Genomic DNA, 18,985 nt, shown 5'->3' with positions numbered 1-18,985 from the left:
TTCTGACACGACAGACAGACCTACACGCTGGTACAAAAAGTGAAGATCCATTTGTGAGAATTCAGGCCCCTTACTATAGTGCACAGTGACAAAATGAGATAATCAGATTGAAATGAAAGTTCTAACTGGATATAAGGAATTTGCTCCTATGAGGATAGCTGATCATCAGAAAAGTTTGCAAACTAAGTCCTTGGAGATCTTCAAGAACTGATATGACCTTGTAGCTGACCCTGTTTTGAGCAGAAGTAACCTCCCAAGGTTGTTCCAGTCTGTGCTGCTCTAAAATTCCAGGAAAGTCCATACTCACTAGAAACTTCTTGGACAGGCTCTCACTGGGAACATAGTAGGTTCCTTGAAACTAACAACCCAACTCTGCTGTCGGGTGTCCAGAGCTGCTGACACATGTTACATACATGATACATACACAAGTAATACGTGATCCAACTAAAATTTCCTCAGAAATTTATACTGGTACCATGACATGATTTTCCTTATGCACATTCTCAAATACATAAGATTTAACTTGCACAGAAAGACTGCATATAAATATGTTCTAAGTTTACTGTGTTTTGATATCTTCTGGGGAAAATGTGAATATTACAGTAACATGAATAATGCATGAATATCTTTTGGATGGAGATCTCCTTTCATACGGCAACTTCACAATGAGTCAATACTTACAAATATGCCCCTTTAACCAGAGAAGTTAAGTAGATTAGTCTATGTACTGCAATCAGTTATCTGACTGAGAAAAATATGCCAGAACAGTATTAACAGGAATCATAGTGGAATTCATGGATTCATTTTGAATTTTCAGACTGGCAATAAAGCACATTTTCAAACAACTATATAGATTCTGTATCAGTGAATATTTTATAAATAGATATATAAAAGCAATTGATGGTATGTTCTCACATTTTTACAGATTTTCTTTCCATACCAAAGTGTTTCCTGCTTTTAGCTTGAGTGATTACTAGTATTATTACCCAGTATTTTATTGTTACCTTCTGTGAATCAATTTTCCAAATCTTTCAGCTGTATTCTTCTTCATCCAGAGTTGTGAAGTGTCCAGACAAAAAGATTTGTCTTCATTTTTTTCTGGCTCGCCTTTATCACCCATTGCATTTACAAGGAAGCAAGTATATGGAGAGTACTTTCTCCACTGATAGTCATTATTATATCTGGCAGTTCCCCTCTTTGAATCCACCTCATTTCACCACTGTATTCTATAGGCATGAAATCTGCTCATTCCATAATTTGTCATATTTAGACTTAATATTTTTCTGAAGTTTTCAAAGTCTATTAGGAAATTTTGATATACATAATTGTTATTTACATAAAAAACTAAGAAAAACTCTCAAATGGTCTTGCAATGTTGTTCTGCTGAGGTCATGCTGTGAAAACCTGAGCCATCTTGGAAGTTAGCCTTTATACAATGACAGAAACTTGGCCAATGGAAATGGAATCTCACATTCAGTAAGCATCTTAAGCTTCAACAGTGGATTTCATGTGTATATTTCTTGTCTCAGTTCCTTCAGAAATATTCATGAAATTCTCACAGGCTACAATTATCACTTACAAAAGAGAAAAAGTGTTGATCTTTTATGAACTTGCAACACTTCTTCACTGTTGCTAATTTTCAGAAGATTAGTATAGAATTATTTTAATTCCAACATAATTCATCCTCAAAATATGGAAAATCCTTGAAGACTGGTACTGACTTTTTTCAATATTCTAAGAATTGGTTTCAAATTAAAATAAATCCCCTAAAAATCAAAATGCCCAGGAAAAGGAAATGTAATCCTTAGCTTGTAGTATTCTACACTGAAAATATCTCAACAGGTAATTATACTGGCAAGGCAGGTAACTACCAGATTATTACCTATCTTGCTCCAGAATTCATTTGAAGTTGTACTATTAAATCATTATGATAAAATAAAAACAAGCAGTGTGAAATATTTGGAATTTCTTTCTACCAATCAATTTTTCTCTCTGTCCTAGTAACTAGTAACTATCTTTTTGTTTTGGGGTGAGCTTCTCTATACAAAACTCTGGTGTAAAATTCATATAAAATTCTTCTACAAGGCAAAATCTATAACAATAATGATTCATTGTCTTGCCTCCTCTTGGGCTTATTTTATGGTTTTATAATAGTCCTACTCCCTACACTAATTTACACTGTATATCACTTACTCTGAATCCACTCACTAATACAATTATTTCCTGAGGAATCCATTTAAAAATTGTTTATATGTGATCATGTAAGTTTTCTGGCACATTTGTCTGAATGTACAGTAGTTGGCTGAGTTACTGAAGCATTTTAATGGAGAAGTATTAAAAAGATACAGTGACTTTAGAGGCTTGTGAGAAAACTTCAGTGGCTGTCTGACATGTCTAAATTGTATTTTGTGAGCAAAAAAGTCTCCCTTGGTGGCATGCTGGAAGTTAATGCATGTCACCAGACATGTCACCACTCAGAGCTGAATCCTTTAATTTTTTTTCTTTTTTTTACCTCATTTTTTTCTTAGAAAGTAAATGTATTATTTCCAGGGCTCCATTTCTCTTTCTCTTTTTCTCTTTCCTTTGGGCTACAGCTCCAATTCTCATACTGGAGCTGCTCACTGGCCTTCAAATTTTCTCTTTGATAGCTAGTGAGCATGTGCCAAAAATAATGCTATAAGGATATAAACTCTAGGACGTCCATCATTTATTTTCTTCTCTCTTTTGTTGCATTTCTTTAATTAATTTCACAAATGTATTTAGTAAATACTTCTCAGCTATTTATCTAGCTGTTTCCCCTTTCCTGTTGCTAGCCATCTTCACAATACTTTTATGTTGTACTCTCATTATCCATGCTAAGTTCACAGGAAAGGACTTCACAGTATGAGCAATCTGATGTTCCTTTCAGTGGAGGCTACATGCAAGACTTGGACACCACTGTTTTGCAAAACATAACACACGAACAAGCTCTGCACTTCAAAATCCATTCAGCTCATCATAAAAAAAAATAGACATTACTTGATGAGCTTTCTGTGGCTGTTTGGCTTTTAGTCTTAAGCAGTTCCATTAATACCACATCAGTAGAAGCAGTACTCAGTACCCGAAAAGAAAAATGGAAAGAAAAAAAGTGTTGTATGGAAAAATAATGATTGAGAAATAATGAAATTGGCAGGTTGCCAGTACTGAAAGTCATCCATCTCTTTCTTTTCAGTATCAGCATATTAACTAGGATCACTACTCCCTTACTGAAATGAGAGTTTGAAATTTGATGACTATATCCTGCAACATAATTTTCAGAAATGAGTAAATAATACAGTATTTCATATCCTTAGGTATGGATGCACGCTGCTATAGAAGTCAACTACACTGAATTACATCCTTAACATGGAAATTTTATCAGAACCATATTTGGGCACCAACTCAGATATGTGTAAATTAGAGGGGCTTTTATTAATAGAGAAATAAAATCATTCATGTAATAGTCTGTGTAATAAACAGCATCAAAGGAAGTGCGATAATAATATGTGTATTTTCATAATGCTTGCAATGCCGGGTGATAACATTGTCTATAATTCACAAAATATGTAAAAATGCAGGAGTAATACAACACTAACATCAACATCTTGAGTCATTAATCAGAAAATAAGGTGAATTTATGAGCAGCGATTAATTGTCAAAGATTGTAACCTCCACTGGTCCCACAGTAATTCTAAGGATACTTCCATGTCTATTTTTATATTCCAAAAGACACAAGATATTTATGAAAACAAGTGCAGAAATATTAGATTTCTAAATTCTAATTCACTTTATCAAGCCACTGTGTTTCATAAAATATCATAGGCTTCTGATAATCCACATGAGAAAATATGAGTAATTGTGAGATGATTTAAATTTTCTCGATTCTGATTGGGAGTATAGGAGGAAGAGTAAAAAAGCAAGCTATCAAGAAATGATGTGAGAGTTTATTACCTGTATGTAAGATTATACAAATGCGATCTATACATCTCCCAGATTAGAAAATTGGGATATGCTTGTAAAGTTGGAATATGAAGGTTTACTTTCATGCCTTTGAAATGGATAGATCAACATTTGAATTTCAAGCAGCCTGCAAGATGAGAAAGAGTACAAAGGAAGTACTTGAATTTAAATTTAAATTAGTTTAATTAAATAGTTTTAATTTAGTTATGTTGCTTCTAATTATTATAAAAAAACACTTTCCCCATAGCTTTATTTCTGCTTCTTTTAAGTCTTTCCCTGGAGCAGCAGTCTAGATATGGACAGGCACATTCAATGTATATATCTATGTATGCACCTATATAGGTTTGTTTTAATTTCTATTCATTTTTACAATTATGGTTTATTTTTACAATAAGCAATAATTTTACAATTGAGAATATTTTTACTTAAAACTGCAGTGTGATTTTTAAAAAAATGTAGCACAAAGCAATATTTAAAGTGCCACTTGAACTTGAAAAATTCTGATTTCTTTTCTAACTACCATAAAGAAGATTTTGCAAATGCATCAAGTTTAACAGCAAACGTTTATTCTTATCCCTGCAGTGCTCTATTCCTATATTCTATATAGGATTATATATTCTATATGCACATAGTGAGCATATTACCTTACACCAGCACTGCTTTTGAGAAAGGCTGACACATTCTGCTCTCCAGTCTGTTTTTCTGAATTCTTCAACCACCACCTTATTTAGAAAGGTGCCACTGGTTGTGGGGCTGCTTTGTAAAGTAGTAATGTTACTCATCGAATTTAATCTGTAACACAAGTAAGTATTTGTACAATCTAAGTTCATGCGGAAACAGGCACATAGGGTAAAAACATGTTAAAATATTAATGCTACTGAGAAAAGCACATACAGAAACGTATATTTGGAAGAGATACAGTGCTGTGGTAGAAGCACTCAAAATATATAAATTTAACCTGAGTGAGTTTTTCTCATTATTTATCATTTTGTTATTGCAGGATTTTATAAAAATGTGCCAAGTGACTTAAAACAGACATAGATTCCAACTTTCAGACTAAATGGAATACGTTCATTGGCTTTATGCAAAACTAGGATATCACACACATTTTTAAAAGAGCAAATTATAGAATACAATATTTGGGAAATGATAGGATAGTAGCTTTATGTAAAACCTGAACTTCTTCCCATTCTTTTGCACATGTAATGTAGTAGACTTTATTCACAAGGGAGAACACCTCTTGCATTTCATAAGCTGAACGTTAATCACAATATTTGCCTGCAACATTTCATTTTGTTGTCATCCTTAGAACTGTGAACTAATGTTTTATTATTCATAGCAACTCTTGGAAATAAATTACTTCTTCTGATAGTTCATATGTTGTTCCTTTAAATAACATCCTTAAATATGTTTTATTGGCTGTTTTTTTCTTTTTTCTTCCACAGAAGGGAAGAAAAGTAGGCACAAAGAGCAATAGTTTGCAATTTAATCACCTCTCTCTAAGGCTTACTATCCTCCAAAATGGACAGCTCAAAAACATAAAGGATCTGAGGAATATAAATAAGAATTATCCATACCAGAGCAAGTAATGTAAAGGCTGCTTCATAACTTTGGTACTACTGTGTACATAGCATACATGTTTCTGTCTCAATAGAAAATGAGAGAACGTGATTATTAGTTTAGAGAGGGAAGCTGGAGTATTTGCCAAGAAAGATCTTCAGATGGAAGATCTGTAGGTGAGAAAATGGACTTGATAAACTTGATCTAACATCAGACACTCACCAGGTATCATTACTGGTTCCTTCTTTAGTCAAGGCAGAGACATAAGTAATCAAGGAATAATTCAACGCAATTTAACCTTGTCTGCAGAGGGGCCCCACCTCATATACCTCCATTTAACATGCCAGCTGAAATAAACTCAGACCCTTGTAACTACTCTCTAATTTATTTCCTTGTGCTTTACTTGGTTGAACTTTTATGTTTCCTGAGACTGATTAGCTTTCAGGCACTGTGTCTGGAGTTTAAACTTTAGGCATAACTCTTTTTCCCCTTCTGAGACCAGACACACTCTGGCTCAGCTGCTGAAGCTTGTGACTCATGCTTCAAGATTTTCAGCAGGCTCCTTCCATGGTCCCTTCCAAGAGCATGCTGAAGACTTCCCTAAGGGTTTCAAAATTCCTCATTTCTGACAGCACATTGTCCAAACAATGTAATGAAATATATTACATGTTGCCATTTCCTCTCTTACTAATAATTCGCAAATACCTCTCTCCATTCTGCACTAGAGCTACAAGCCTTCTACATATTTTGACCTTGTTGCCACAGTAAGCTGGGAAAAATAATTTTCCTGTAATATATCATCATTAGACCTCTCAAATCCAACGAAGACTGCCCTGCTACACCTAAACTATTGGACCCTGCACTACTTCCTCAGTTTGATCATTACTTAAGACAAGCACTGAGATACTTTATCCCAGAGCTTTAGTTTTCCTGGAAAGAAAACAGGAACACGTGGGCTATTATACAGCCACAGTACTCTTTGTCTTGATCCTTGACTTGGATAATTGCAAGATGTACACGTGCAAGATAAATAATAGCATATCCACTGTTTAGTCTAGCAGCTGTCTAGCTGACAAAAGAGAATTAGCAGACACCAAGTAAGGGATTTATTTGATCCAAGTTAAATCCAAACTCTTTAGTAAAAGGAGACAACAGGCAACTACAAAGGGCAATCCCAACAACAGTGCATCTAGGGTGCAGCAACTGTCTCTCCTTATTGAGTATAACATATTCAGAACATAAGCAATCCACTCAAATGCAAGTTTCTAAAACATTAGATAGTTTGATGAAGCTAGTTCAGTGAAGAATTCCAAGTGTCAGTACAAAGATGAAAAATGTTGCCTGTTTCACAGAGGTTTGATGGGACTGGACAGCAGGCTGGAGCCTTAAACTGAGCTAGAGAATACAGCAACAGAAAGTATGCATAATTTCTTGTTTTGAGAAGAAATTTGTGAACATTCTTTCTTCTCCTTGCAAATATTTGTGTATTTTTTCAAGTTTTTTGTTTGTTTGTTTGTCTGTTTCATTTTTTTTCTTAATAAAACTATTAAAATAAAATTATATATATTATATAAATATATATATATTATAAAAATATATATAAAATTATTAAAATAAAATAGGCCGCCATTTCTAAACAGTTACATTCAAAGTTTTACATACAGTAGTTCTGAAACTATCAGTCTTTCCTGCCCAAATCCTGTAAACAAAGAAAATCAGACCTATGAATGAGTAGATACGCTACACTATAAAGCAGAATAAGAGAAATTTATACTGTATTATTTTAACATTATCTTAGCACACTATGTTCTTTAAGTATGTGAACTTCAGAAGTATTAAATATAGTTTTTCCCCTGTACAGTATTATTTCTACCATTATAATAATGGAAAGGAATTGAAGCCTATCATCCAAAATACTAAAATTTTCCATGACTTTCATACAGATAAAATGAGACATAGCAGATATCATTTTAAAATAATTTTTTACACACTAGTATTATTCTGCTGTGACAGGAAAAAATAATTATGTCTAATTCTAATGGTGAATGTTTAGAGCTGCTCGAAAATGGGACCCTGAGAATAAAATTAGACAATTCATGCAATGAGGTGTGGACCACTAATGAAGACTTTTTCACAGCACCACTTAAGAAACCACTGGCAGATGCATGAATGTATTCCAGTTCTCTGTAGGTACATAGTATATACAACAGGCAATATAACATCAGCAGTTCTTAATGCTAGCATCCTGGCTGCAGTCTGGAAGCACAATGCATTCAGTATTGAATTATAGAAATATGATAGATAAAGAAATTGTCCCATAAGAAGTAAGTCTATAAAAACACAATCCTCTACTCTATTCTCCCAAGTAATTCTTCTAGGTATTTGTGAAATCCCCTCTGAAATTCTTTCAGCAAATACTTCCTTTGTCTTCCCTTCCATCCCTTTATACCCTTCTGCACACCTTTTCCTTTCTTCCTCCTCCTCTGTCCTCCCTGCCACCTAGTTAGATCTATCTAAACCAAATAAATAGAACACAAAAGGCAATATTGTATGTGCAAAGACACATCTAGTATACATACAGAGTAATATTGTACACATTAGATATCTTCAAAGGCAGTTTTGACAGCATGGACAGCATGAAATTATATCTTTTACTAAACATGGTAATATGACATAGATAGACCTCGAGTGCAAATGTTCTCAACTGACACAAAAGATATTCATTCAGTTGAGTAATGGTGATGAACTTTTCACAACATTTCACTGGCATTTTCTTGGCCAGCCCTCCTACTGTCCTTCGTCATAAGGAACTAGACAGTCTCAGAATAAAAGTATGCACACCAGGAGCACTTTCTAACTTCTGGGACTAAGCAGTAAGTCCCCAAAGTCATCTTAATATGGAAGTCAGAATAGCAACTCCTTCTCTATCTTGTAGTCTAAGGGAGGCAGAAATACAGATCCCTTCATACTATCCAATCCAGTAAAGCACAAGTAGAACATCATTCTCTGACAGTAGTGAAGGATGAAATCCAGACTTCCCACATTTATTTTCAGCCTCCTGCTATTTCTGTTTCTACATTAGCAGCCATTCTGCACCAGTGTTTCTGTTCTCTTCCTCTTTTTCCTGTTCTTGTCCCACAATTTTTTTTCCCTCTCCAGAAATATATTAAAGATTAAAATGGGAAGTAAGATGAAGTCTTCATCAAAATCACTTTACTTTTTAATTTGACACATCAGTTCATGAGCAAAATTTAATGGTGGCTACAAGTGCCCTGTGGCCCTTGAATGGAATTTGTTAAATTGGCTCCGCAGTATTAAAATATTGCTTATGCTTTGTTATGTACAAGAATTATCATCTATTATAATAAAGATTTCATGCAATCAGACTAGAAATAAACAGTTTTACTCTAGATTTTCCTTCAGTTAAAAAAAAAATGCTGTAGTTGTGTACAATATTGTTGCTTCCACTTCTTTTTGACAAGAGGAAAGACTAGTCAATTCTAATGATAAGATTCTGACAGTTCTGAATTAGCAAAACTGACTGTTCTGCAAATGCTGACCAAGGGATTTCCTTTATTTCTTGCAAGATGACTGTAACGTAGATTGATTGGAATTTCTCCAGTAATAGAAAGGTTAAATATCTTGAATGTGAGCTCAAAGCCAGACTTGACACTGACAGAATACCATCATAAGCTATGACTGACCTTAAGCCATCCTTTTTCTGACTGCACGTAACAACTTTGAAATACTTGATGATTCAGGATTTCCTGCTAAAGCATGCACAAGCTTTTCTTATAATGTTTCTTGAAGGAAAAAAAAAAAAAAAAAAAAAGAACACCAGGAAAAACCACCACTGTCTATATAGTCTTTCAAAAGCCACAGGAGAAAACAAAACAAAACCAAACTAAACAAACAAACAAACAAACAAAAGAACAACAACAAAAACCTGTACTAATGGAATCTTTCTGAAGAGTAAAACCACAGAAATTAAATGTCTATTTCAATTGCAAGCTATATTACAATTTTTAAAAATGTCTACAGTAGGATAAAACACCATGAAGCCTTGCAAGAAAAGCTGCAGTATAAAATAAAGATAGCAGACAGTAAAAGTACAGCAGATTGCAGTGTAAAGTCAAGTTTCCAGACTAGCTTTAAATAAGCTAGCTCATGTCCCATAAGTAATCTAGCCATGAGAGCAGAGAGCTCAATTTGGGCAAGCTGTGTGAATGCTGGAAAGAAATGAACTCGAAGTTAACATTTTGACCTCTCTGTACAGCAAGCCCTTTCAAGGACATAGAAATTTTGAAAATTGTATATTTTAAAGAAATGGAAAATAAACTAGGAAGGAAGGTAGACAGTAATCACCATTCCTAGTTTTTCTACATTTTTAGTTTTAACATAGTGTAGTCTGCATTTTTTGAAAATTTAGGACAGAGTCCTATGGGATTCAAGCATCAGCTTTGATCTGTGTATTTTAAGACATATCAAAACCATCTTGTTAAAGGCAAATGCTAAAACAACAATAGTATAAAGAATCTTTCTCCCCTGCAACAGCTCCAAATTAGAAGTAGAAAGAGAAACCAATACGAGTGGGCATGTCTCCAAACCGCTGACATTTTAGAACAGATGCTAACTTCTTTCTGCAACAGTTTCCTGGGCTGCATTAAATGAGAGGTGGCCAGCATGGAGAGGGAGGTGATTGTCCCTCTCTACTCAGCTCTTGTGAGACCCCATCTGGAGTACTGTGTCCAGGCCTGGGGCCCCCAAAACAGTAAAGATGTGGAGCTATTGGAACAGATCCAGTGGAGGGCAATGAGGATGGTCACAGGGCTGGAGCACTTCTATGAAGAAAGCTTTTTTGGGTTGTTCAGCTTGGATAAGAGAAGTCTCTAGGGAGACCTAATTGTGGCCTTGAAGAGACCTGAAAAGAGCTTATATACAAGAGGGGGGCTGACATTTTACCTGGTCTGATAGTGATAGGATAAGGGGGAATGGCTTTAGATTTAGGGGAGATTTAGGTTAGATGTTAGAAGGAATATTTTTACTCAGAGGGTGGTGAGGGCCTGGCACATGCTGCCCAGAGAAGCAGCGGTGCCCCATCCCTGGAGGCACTTAAGGCCAGGTTAGATGGAACCCCAGGCAGTTTGAGCTGATGAGTGACAGCCCTGCCCATGGCAAGGGGTTGGAACTGGATGATCTTTAGGTCCCATCCAGCCCTGGCCTTTATGACTCTATGATTCTACAAAAATCTTAAATTTTACACCTACATGTTTAACTCTGAAGACTCAGATGGATGTACACAGAACTGGGAACAGTTTAATCATACTTAATAGGAAGTGCAGTAAGTAAAAGAAACCCTGGAGGGTATAATTGCAAATAAAGGAGAGAGGGGGAAGGAAAAAAGATAAACAGCCATGCATCCCTTTGTTAGGTACCATGAGTTGCCTAGCTGCCTTTTTATTTTCATATATTAAAAGTGTGACCTTGGAGGTCACATCAGCTGCATGTCAAGATGAAGAAGGCATAAACTTCAGTCATCAATGATCTAATTTATAAAGCAAGTTATAAATAATATCATTAAATTTTATCCGTGGGGAAATGTTGGGGAGAAAAAAAAGAAGAAAAAAGCCTCCAGAAGTATAATTAAAGAAATGTCTAAACATAGAAGCTTAACAGTAAATGGCTAACCAGATGTGCTTCACAGCACTGTTAAAGGGTCTTTTATCTTCATGGTAGCCTGTAAGAATGCCTTAAGCAAAAATCATTTGTAAAGGACAGGTGTTTTTTTTTGTTTTCATTCAACAGAGTAAGTTTGGTTGACTGATTTGGAAGTAATATACACAGCATACTTGACATGTTATTTTGACTACCAACATACAGTCAACAATGTAGGAAAAATAGTTAAGCTGTTAATAACAAAAATATAAACTTGAAAAATAATGGAATAAGGAACACACAGCAACTAGTCATTTATTCACTGCTGTACTGATAACATGACAATGTATACATTATAAATACTACAGATGTTAGTGTCAAACTAACTCAATAGCTAAGGATGAGTAAAAGATTAAAATATGACCTATATTGTTTCAACAGTTCCACTATGATTTAAAATTCACACTAGACAAAAGGTAGAAATTTCCTGTGAATCTTGTGCAAAAATAAGCTAACAGTCCATGAAAAAGGATTTTTTTTCCAATATATAGATACATGTTTATGTAAACTACTTTTTATCAAGGCAGAAATTGTACAAATATATTTGACACATTGTAAAATATTTAATAAAGCATCCCTAGGCACCATATTACGCAGCACTAAAAATAAATTAGCAAGTGTAGATAAGCCTGCAGAAACCCCTTGAGTAGTTATAAGTGTGAAAACATCCTTGTAAATTCTTACATTCTTCCACTGATATGACTGAAATTAGTTTTATAATTGATGTTAAAGTCATTAAGTTGCTTTGAAGGTCTAACACACTGATTACCTAAATAAAGATTAGATTCAATAGAGACTAGGCCATTTTGCTCTGCACTTTTGTAACTGAAGACTGTTCTCAGGACAATTTATCAATTATGTAAAAAAAAAAAATCACTTTTTTTTTGTTTTGTTTTAATTTATGTAGAACGATTTCTGGTCAAAATTCTATTATCTATAAATACATACATTCTTCATTAACATTCATGAAATTACAGAATTCAAGAGAATTCATTCTTAGATTATTACACACGAACTCCTCCACAGTAGCCTTGTTATATGCTCTGGAGTGCCACAGAACTATGTATACCAGCAAATGTTCTTACAATAAGTTTATAATGACTATGAGAGATTTTCAAGGCCTGACTATGCCAGTCTGATATTTTTTGTATTTTTGTCTCTAAGAAAGGAAATGAAAAAACAAACAAACAAACAAACAAAACCAAAAAACAAACAAAAAACCCAACAACCATATTTCTCCTCTAAAGCTTCAAGTGAGACTATTTGTGAAGAATACCAATAAAAGGTTCAGAATCCATACCATGTGTTTACAAAGGCTTAAGCTGAGGCCATTTGAAATCCCTATCAAAAATATTTCCTTTTTTCTTAAGAGCCCAGTTGTCACCACTGACATTTTTTCTTTATCTTTTTATTTGTTCCAGTAGACATCCTTTCCTTTTGAGATCAGTTTTGGAAAAAGTTCCTTTACTGAATTCAAAACAAGTAGACTACCTCTGTGCTTTGAGAATAATTGTAGATAAGGACTTCTGGGGGGTTGGGGGGGGGGAGGGGCAGAAGATATGTCTCTGATTACATCCTCAAAAAGTAAAAAGGGAAAGAAATAACAGTGCCCCCTTGTTACATATGCACAGAAACTGCTTATAAAATGGTCTACCTACAGGCACAATAAGAGCAGCTGTAGCATGTAACCTCTATCAGTCATAATCTAGAACAGTGCCACTTTCTATTAACCAAGCAATAGAGGAACTAAAATTACTTATACTGGTCTATGCAAGTCACTCAGTTTGCTCCAGTGCATTCTGATGACTTAATTAGGAAGATGGTGCAGCACATGTGCTCTACTAGCCAGGTTCATCACAGAGGTCACATCATCAAAGCAGAATAGTTGCATGATGTACAGCTAGATTAAGAATACGAATTTCTTCCTTAAGTGTCTTACAGCTTACTCAACCTCTTGCTTTATCTCCATATAGTCAGACATTGAAATAAAGCATATTGTTTTATTTATTTGTTTTTAAATGCTACTAAAGAAGCCATTAATTGAAGTACAGCTGGCAATCTTTTCATTTATTAAGATCTCAGTGTACACTGACAACCTCTGGAAGGCAAAGCAAGTGCCAGATTTTTTTTCCTGCTTCAACATTTGTCCTCTTTCAAGGCATGATATTTCTACTGATAAGAATTCCAAACCTTTACCTACTTCACCACACACCATCCCCGGAAAAAAAAAAAAAAAAAACAAGTAAGAAAAACAAACTGACACCATAAAGCATAGAAATGTGAAATAATCTGAGAATTCAATTCATGAATGCCGTGATTTAAGAATTTTTCAGTATTTTTCAATATTTTGCAAATATTTTGCAGAGATGACATATTAACCCGCACTTCAAAGGATACTACGTGAGACAGAATATCTTTTCAGTCAGTTATCATCTGATAAATGCATGCTGTTGCTTATATTTACAAATGTTTATACATATGCATAGGAATGCACAGTGGTCAGATTAGATGATTTCATCTGTACTGCTTCCCTTTCTCAAAAGATTACAGTATGGACTATGTTCCTACACAAACAAATCTGGTTGTTCTGAGAACACAGATGAAAAAAAAAAGGAGAAAAAAAGAGAGGAAAACTGTTATTTATCTATCTTCTAAAATATTTTTGCTGTAAGATTCATCTTTTTAAGGCCTAAACAAAATGTATGTACTTTATCATTTGTTTTTTAAATCTGAGTTCTGTCTGCTTCAAGTTAATTGGATGCAAATGATAGAAACACAACTTTCCACAAGATTCTTAACTTCTACGAAGCCTGATCTGTCTATTTTCTCTGAATTTGATCACTATCTACAAACTTCAAGGCACGTATAAAAGAAAACAATACATTATCATCCCTTCCTATGCATCACTTACAGATACATTTATCAAAGTTACAGAGAAGTAGAATCACAGATGTAATTTATAGTCAATACCAATATACATTAAAGCCTGTGAAAATAACACAGTTAGAGAATGTGAATGAAAATTAAGTATTTCTTGCCACTGGTTTGTCAACAGTTCCTTTTGGTGGCAGAAGGTATATGATGGGAAGTTAAGAGCATGTCATTAATCTGTGGTTCTAGTGAATAAGGTGAATTTGCATTGGCAGTGTGCCCTTGCCGAGAGGAGGCTACCAACAATCTGGGATGCTTTAGTGAGAGCAAAATCAGCAGGTCAAGGGATGATTTGCTTTATCTAGCTGTCACTAATGAGTCTGCACATGGAAGAATGCATCCATTCTTGAACCGTTTGCTCCAAGAGAGAAATAGAAAAATGGGGAAGAATCCCCACGAGTCCCTAAGATGGTCAGAGGCTGAGGCATACAGAAAAACAGGGAAAGGTTACGGAAGTTGGGTTGGTTTAGCGTACCTATCTCTGAGACAGAAGTCTAATTACAGATTTCAGCTACCTTACAGAAAGTCTCGTGGAAGTGAAAGCCAGCCAGACTTGCACAGTGGAAGGACAAGAAGCAAAAGTCACAAACTGCAATACTAGAAGTTTTAACTCACTCTAGGGAGGGAAGAAAAATACACCAAAGTGCCCCAGAGAGCTTATGAAATTTCCATCCGAGAAGACTCTCAGAACTCAGCTAGAAAAGACCTTGTACAACCTGATTTAACTCAGATGATAGCACTGTTCTGAGCAAAAAATCAGACAAGATCACCTCCAGACATGCATTGAAACCTCAGTTTTTCTGTGATTGTGCTTACTTACACGCTTTCAATCTTATACATATGTCTTTAATCAGAAGTAGCTAGACGTTATCTTCATTTTGTTTCATATTCAACTAAAGAATAAGAGGATTTTATATGGAAATTGGAGACTCATATGTAAAAATCTGATCATGTGAAATCATGTCCTTTCGACTTCAGAATTAACATGGGACTAAAAGACCTCTTCCTGAGAAGGCTCAGGTTTACATAAGTTGTGAGGTTTTTGGCATCTATCCTTTCTCTTATTTCCCCACTGACGTACAAACTAGACTTTCCTATCTAGGTACTCTGAAATGTTTACTGGCCCACCACAAAATAATTATGAGCATCACTACTTTAAACCATTAGAAAAAATAAAATCAAAAGAAATGCCATCTTTTTGACTATCAGCTCAGCTGCTACATAACTCACTCAGAATGGGTGAAATCTATTCTCAAATACTTTCCAGATGAAAGAATGCAAATCTATATCCTCTACTCTTTAAAAAGTATCAAGGGAGTACTGGTCACTCTTAATTTCCTTAGCTCAGTGAGTCCTTTACAGTTTCACAAACAGGGGCTTGTACAGAATTTGAATCCATTTTCCTTTGCCTCTGAGGCAGTGTCAAAAGACAGGCAGTAGTTAAATTGTGGATTAAGTGGGGCTGAACATTTCATTTTTTTTTTAATATTGCTCTCAGACAAACCTGCAAAACCGTAAAACTAGGTGCATTCTTCAACTGAACTATTCAATACCTTACTCAGATCATTGAGGGATTTATTTTGGATATCTAATCGAAATTTCATTCAGGCACTTTAAAACTATAGGAGAATGAATCTTTATGAAGCAGCAAATGAGGATATTTCAGTGTTAGGAGCCATCTTTTCATGATGATTTCAAAGGTTGTAAGAAAACCACGATAACATAAAATTTCTTGTTAAAATGTATCAAACACTTATAAACCCAGAGTACCATAATCAGATAACTTCAGCAGTTTGAAAAGCAGGTAACAAAGGACACCTTCAAATCTGTAAGCTGTGTTAACTATCCAGAATACAGATTCTAAAGGACTGAAAAGTTAATTTATATTAAAAACAAAACAAAAGAAAACAAAAAAACCCACGCCAAATAATATCCTTGAAGAGGCTGAACTAAATGGCTACTTATGATAGTAAAATATGATCAACTTGATGAAAGCTCTCAACAGCAAATTTTTAGATTCCAAAAATGACAACTTACTCCGTAGCATGTCTTTAAAGATAGGCAAAAGATACATACTCAAACATTAGAGGCAGTGAAAAAATAAGAATTCTATTTATGAAAGCTTAATTATGATTAATAACAGTCTCACGTCAAAAGGGACAAACTATGACAGCCAAGGTATTTTCTTCAGTGTTTTAATAGTAAGCCAAGAATTATTAGGGAAAATGAAGTTTGAAATATTTTTGTCTGCTCTACAGGAAGCAAAGTCCTGGGCTGCTTCTCTTCGGGATTTCAGCAAGTTCCTATGATTATCAGAGAAGGTTGTAGGGTTTTCTATTTAAAACTTAAACTGGCAAAACATTATTCTCAAATCTACACTTTGTTGCATATATTTTACATATTATGCTTTGTTATTTAACTCTATCTCCTAAGGGAAACCTATTTTCTGGAGGAAAAAAAATGCAGTAACGTTTAAAAATCAGAATAGATATCAGAAAAACAATCAATTTTACTTGAAAATTAGGGATAACAGTATAACATTAGCATTTACTGAAGTACTGGGAGATAGAATTTGTAGATTATGAAGGTCTGTAACATCTACCAAAATCTTAAAAGAAAAAAAAAGCTAAATGCAAAAGAAGTTTTCTCCTCCTCCTCCTCTCTCCAAGAATTCCCTTAGAACAATTATATTATTAAATCTGCCAGGAGCATTAAAAATTGTCATTATAAGGTTTTACAAGGTTTTCTTTTTCCAGGTATTTCTGTAAAGCTGAAAGTTTGAATAGATCCCACATATGTGGCACCTATTCCACTTCACATGGAGGATACTTTCAATTACACAATACTGCCTTCTAAGGACCCGATCACAGGCCCAGCCAGGTCCATGAGAAATGCTTCTACTGCTTTTGCTATCAAATCACAAATCTGAAACGGTTGTGCCCATCTCTATTAATTTAAACTGAGAAAAAGTAGTCCTATTTAAATTATTCAAGACTTTTTCTACCTGTGGGATTTGAAGTTGTTCTGTTGTACTTAAGTATTTTTGACAATGTAGTAAATGCAATCTTTAAAACACTTCAATGACATAACTGAAAACATGGAGAAAAATGTATGCATCCAAACATAATATAGCATTAGTTAATGCTGTGTTTTCTTAGATCAGAGCACTTTTAAATCAATGATCAAGTTATTCAGCTTTTAAATATGCAGAGCAACTGGAAAGAAAAAAAAAATCACATCCTTCCAGATAATGCTCAACTCCTGATTAAATAAAGATGTGCCAAGGCAGAGGTGCTTCATGCCTCGGGAGACAGCCATAGTGGAACAGCGAGTGTATTTTATATGTGAATTAGAGGTAAGATGTAATGACATGAGATGAAAGGCTCAGCCGTGATTTTAATAAAGGGGGGAGACAGTACTTCCCTGTGGACCCCATATGCAAAAGAGCGAGACAAAACAAGAATATATGAAAAGATTGAGAAAAAATGGTAGTAAATGTTTCAAAGTTATGAGATCACCATTAAAATTGATCACATTTTACTGAAGTCAAGAATTCTACTTCTGAGGGTAAGCATTAACAAATTTCTGAGAGTTTGTCATCAGTAAGCAGGAACAATTCTTGATGTGGAGAATTTGAAAGCTTAAAACAATAAAACTCCATTTTTTAAGGTTTTAATAACAAGGGGAAAACTTATCTAAAAATAATTAATTAAATGATTTTTGAAAGGAATTTTTCTCACTGAAACAAAACAATGCAAAACAAACAAACAAAAAGAACCAATAACATACCAATTAACAGTACTATGATCTGACACACTTTAGCTGTTTATTGTTTTAAGCAATCCTCTGAAAAATCTCTTCCTATATTTATGTAAGTATCTGTATCTATCTGTATGTGGTAAAGAATACAGCAGAATTCCAAAGAAGTATTATTTCTCCCCCACAATTAAGTGAATGAAAATGTTTCAGATTTTGCACAGATCTCTTTCTGTGCAATTAAAAAAAAGGGGAGACAAGCTTTGTAAGAAAAAGTCATGAAAAGAGCAAAAATGAATGGGCTGAACTGCTTCAAGAAAATAAACAAATAAACAACAACAACAACAACAAAAAACAAAGAACAAAAAAAACCCCTCCATGCTATATTTGATTATTTGTGATATTCACACTTCTGGCACCCTGCCAGCCAGGCTGAGTGCACTGATGTTTGGCTAAGCAGAGTAATCTCCTGGTTCAAGCATTGGATCTGTGATGAAAATTACAAAGCAGGGACAGAATCAAAATGCCGCCTGAGATTTTATTCTGAAACTAATTTGATGGAAAAAGTAATACAATGCCAACAGCCTTTTTAGTAGTATCTACAAAACTAGGACTAAATTGAAACCAATGCAAGTGCTTGGAGGTAGCTATCATGCAAAATACATTTGGATCTGCAGGCATTCCTTTTAAAAAGAGTGGTAGATGTCTTTCTGACAGGTAAATTGCTTTGAAATGGTTTTTGAAGTCTGAGGTCAAACTTTTAAAATGATAATTTTAACTTGCATCTTACTTTATTCTGGAGTCTTTTTGCATCTCCTACATAATGCATTTGAATCCAACAAAATTAGATAGGAAAAAAAAAAACACAATATCAATTCACTTCCTTAATTTACATTCTGTGAGCCACACCATTCATTATAGGTAAAGAAACCTTTGAAGGAAAAATCTTTTCCTTTCTCTCTTCATTGAGTAGTTTATGTTTGAGCTAGTTGCTTTCGTATATATGAAGAATTGTACAGGCAAAAAAATCTGTATGCACAGTGTA

General features: G+C 34.5%; 1 protein-coding gene across 3 annotated transcripts in view; it reads right to left on the bottom strand.

Annotated features, from left to right (window-relative positions):
- Window positions 1-18,985, bottom strand: part of ROBO1 (roundabout guidance receptor 1) — a 707,723-nt gene that overhangs the window by 599,216 nt on the left and 89,522 nt on the right. The window lies entirely within an intron of this gene.

This window comes from Gallus gallus, chromosome 1, assembly GCF_016699485.2.
Source record: "Gallus gallus isolate bGalGal1 chromosome 1, bGalGal1.mat.broiler.GRCg7b, whole genome shotgun sequence".
NCBI classification, from domain to species: Eukaryota; Metazoa; Chordata; class Aves; order Galliformes; family Phasianidae; genus Gallus; species Gallus gallus.
Note: the sequence above shows the minus strand (reverse complement) of the source record. Positions and strands in the feature narration are given on the sequence as shown.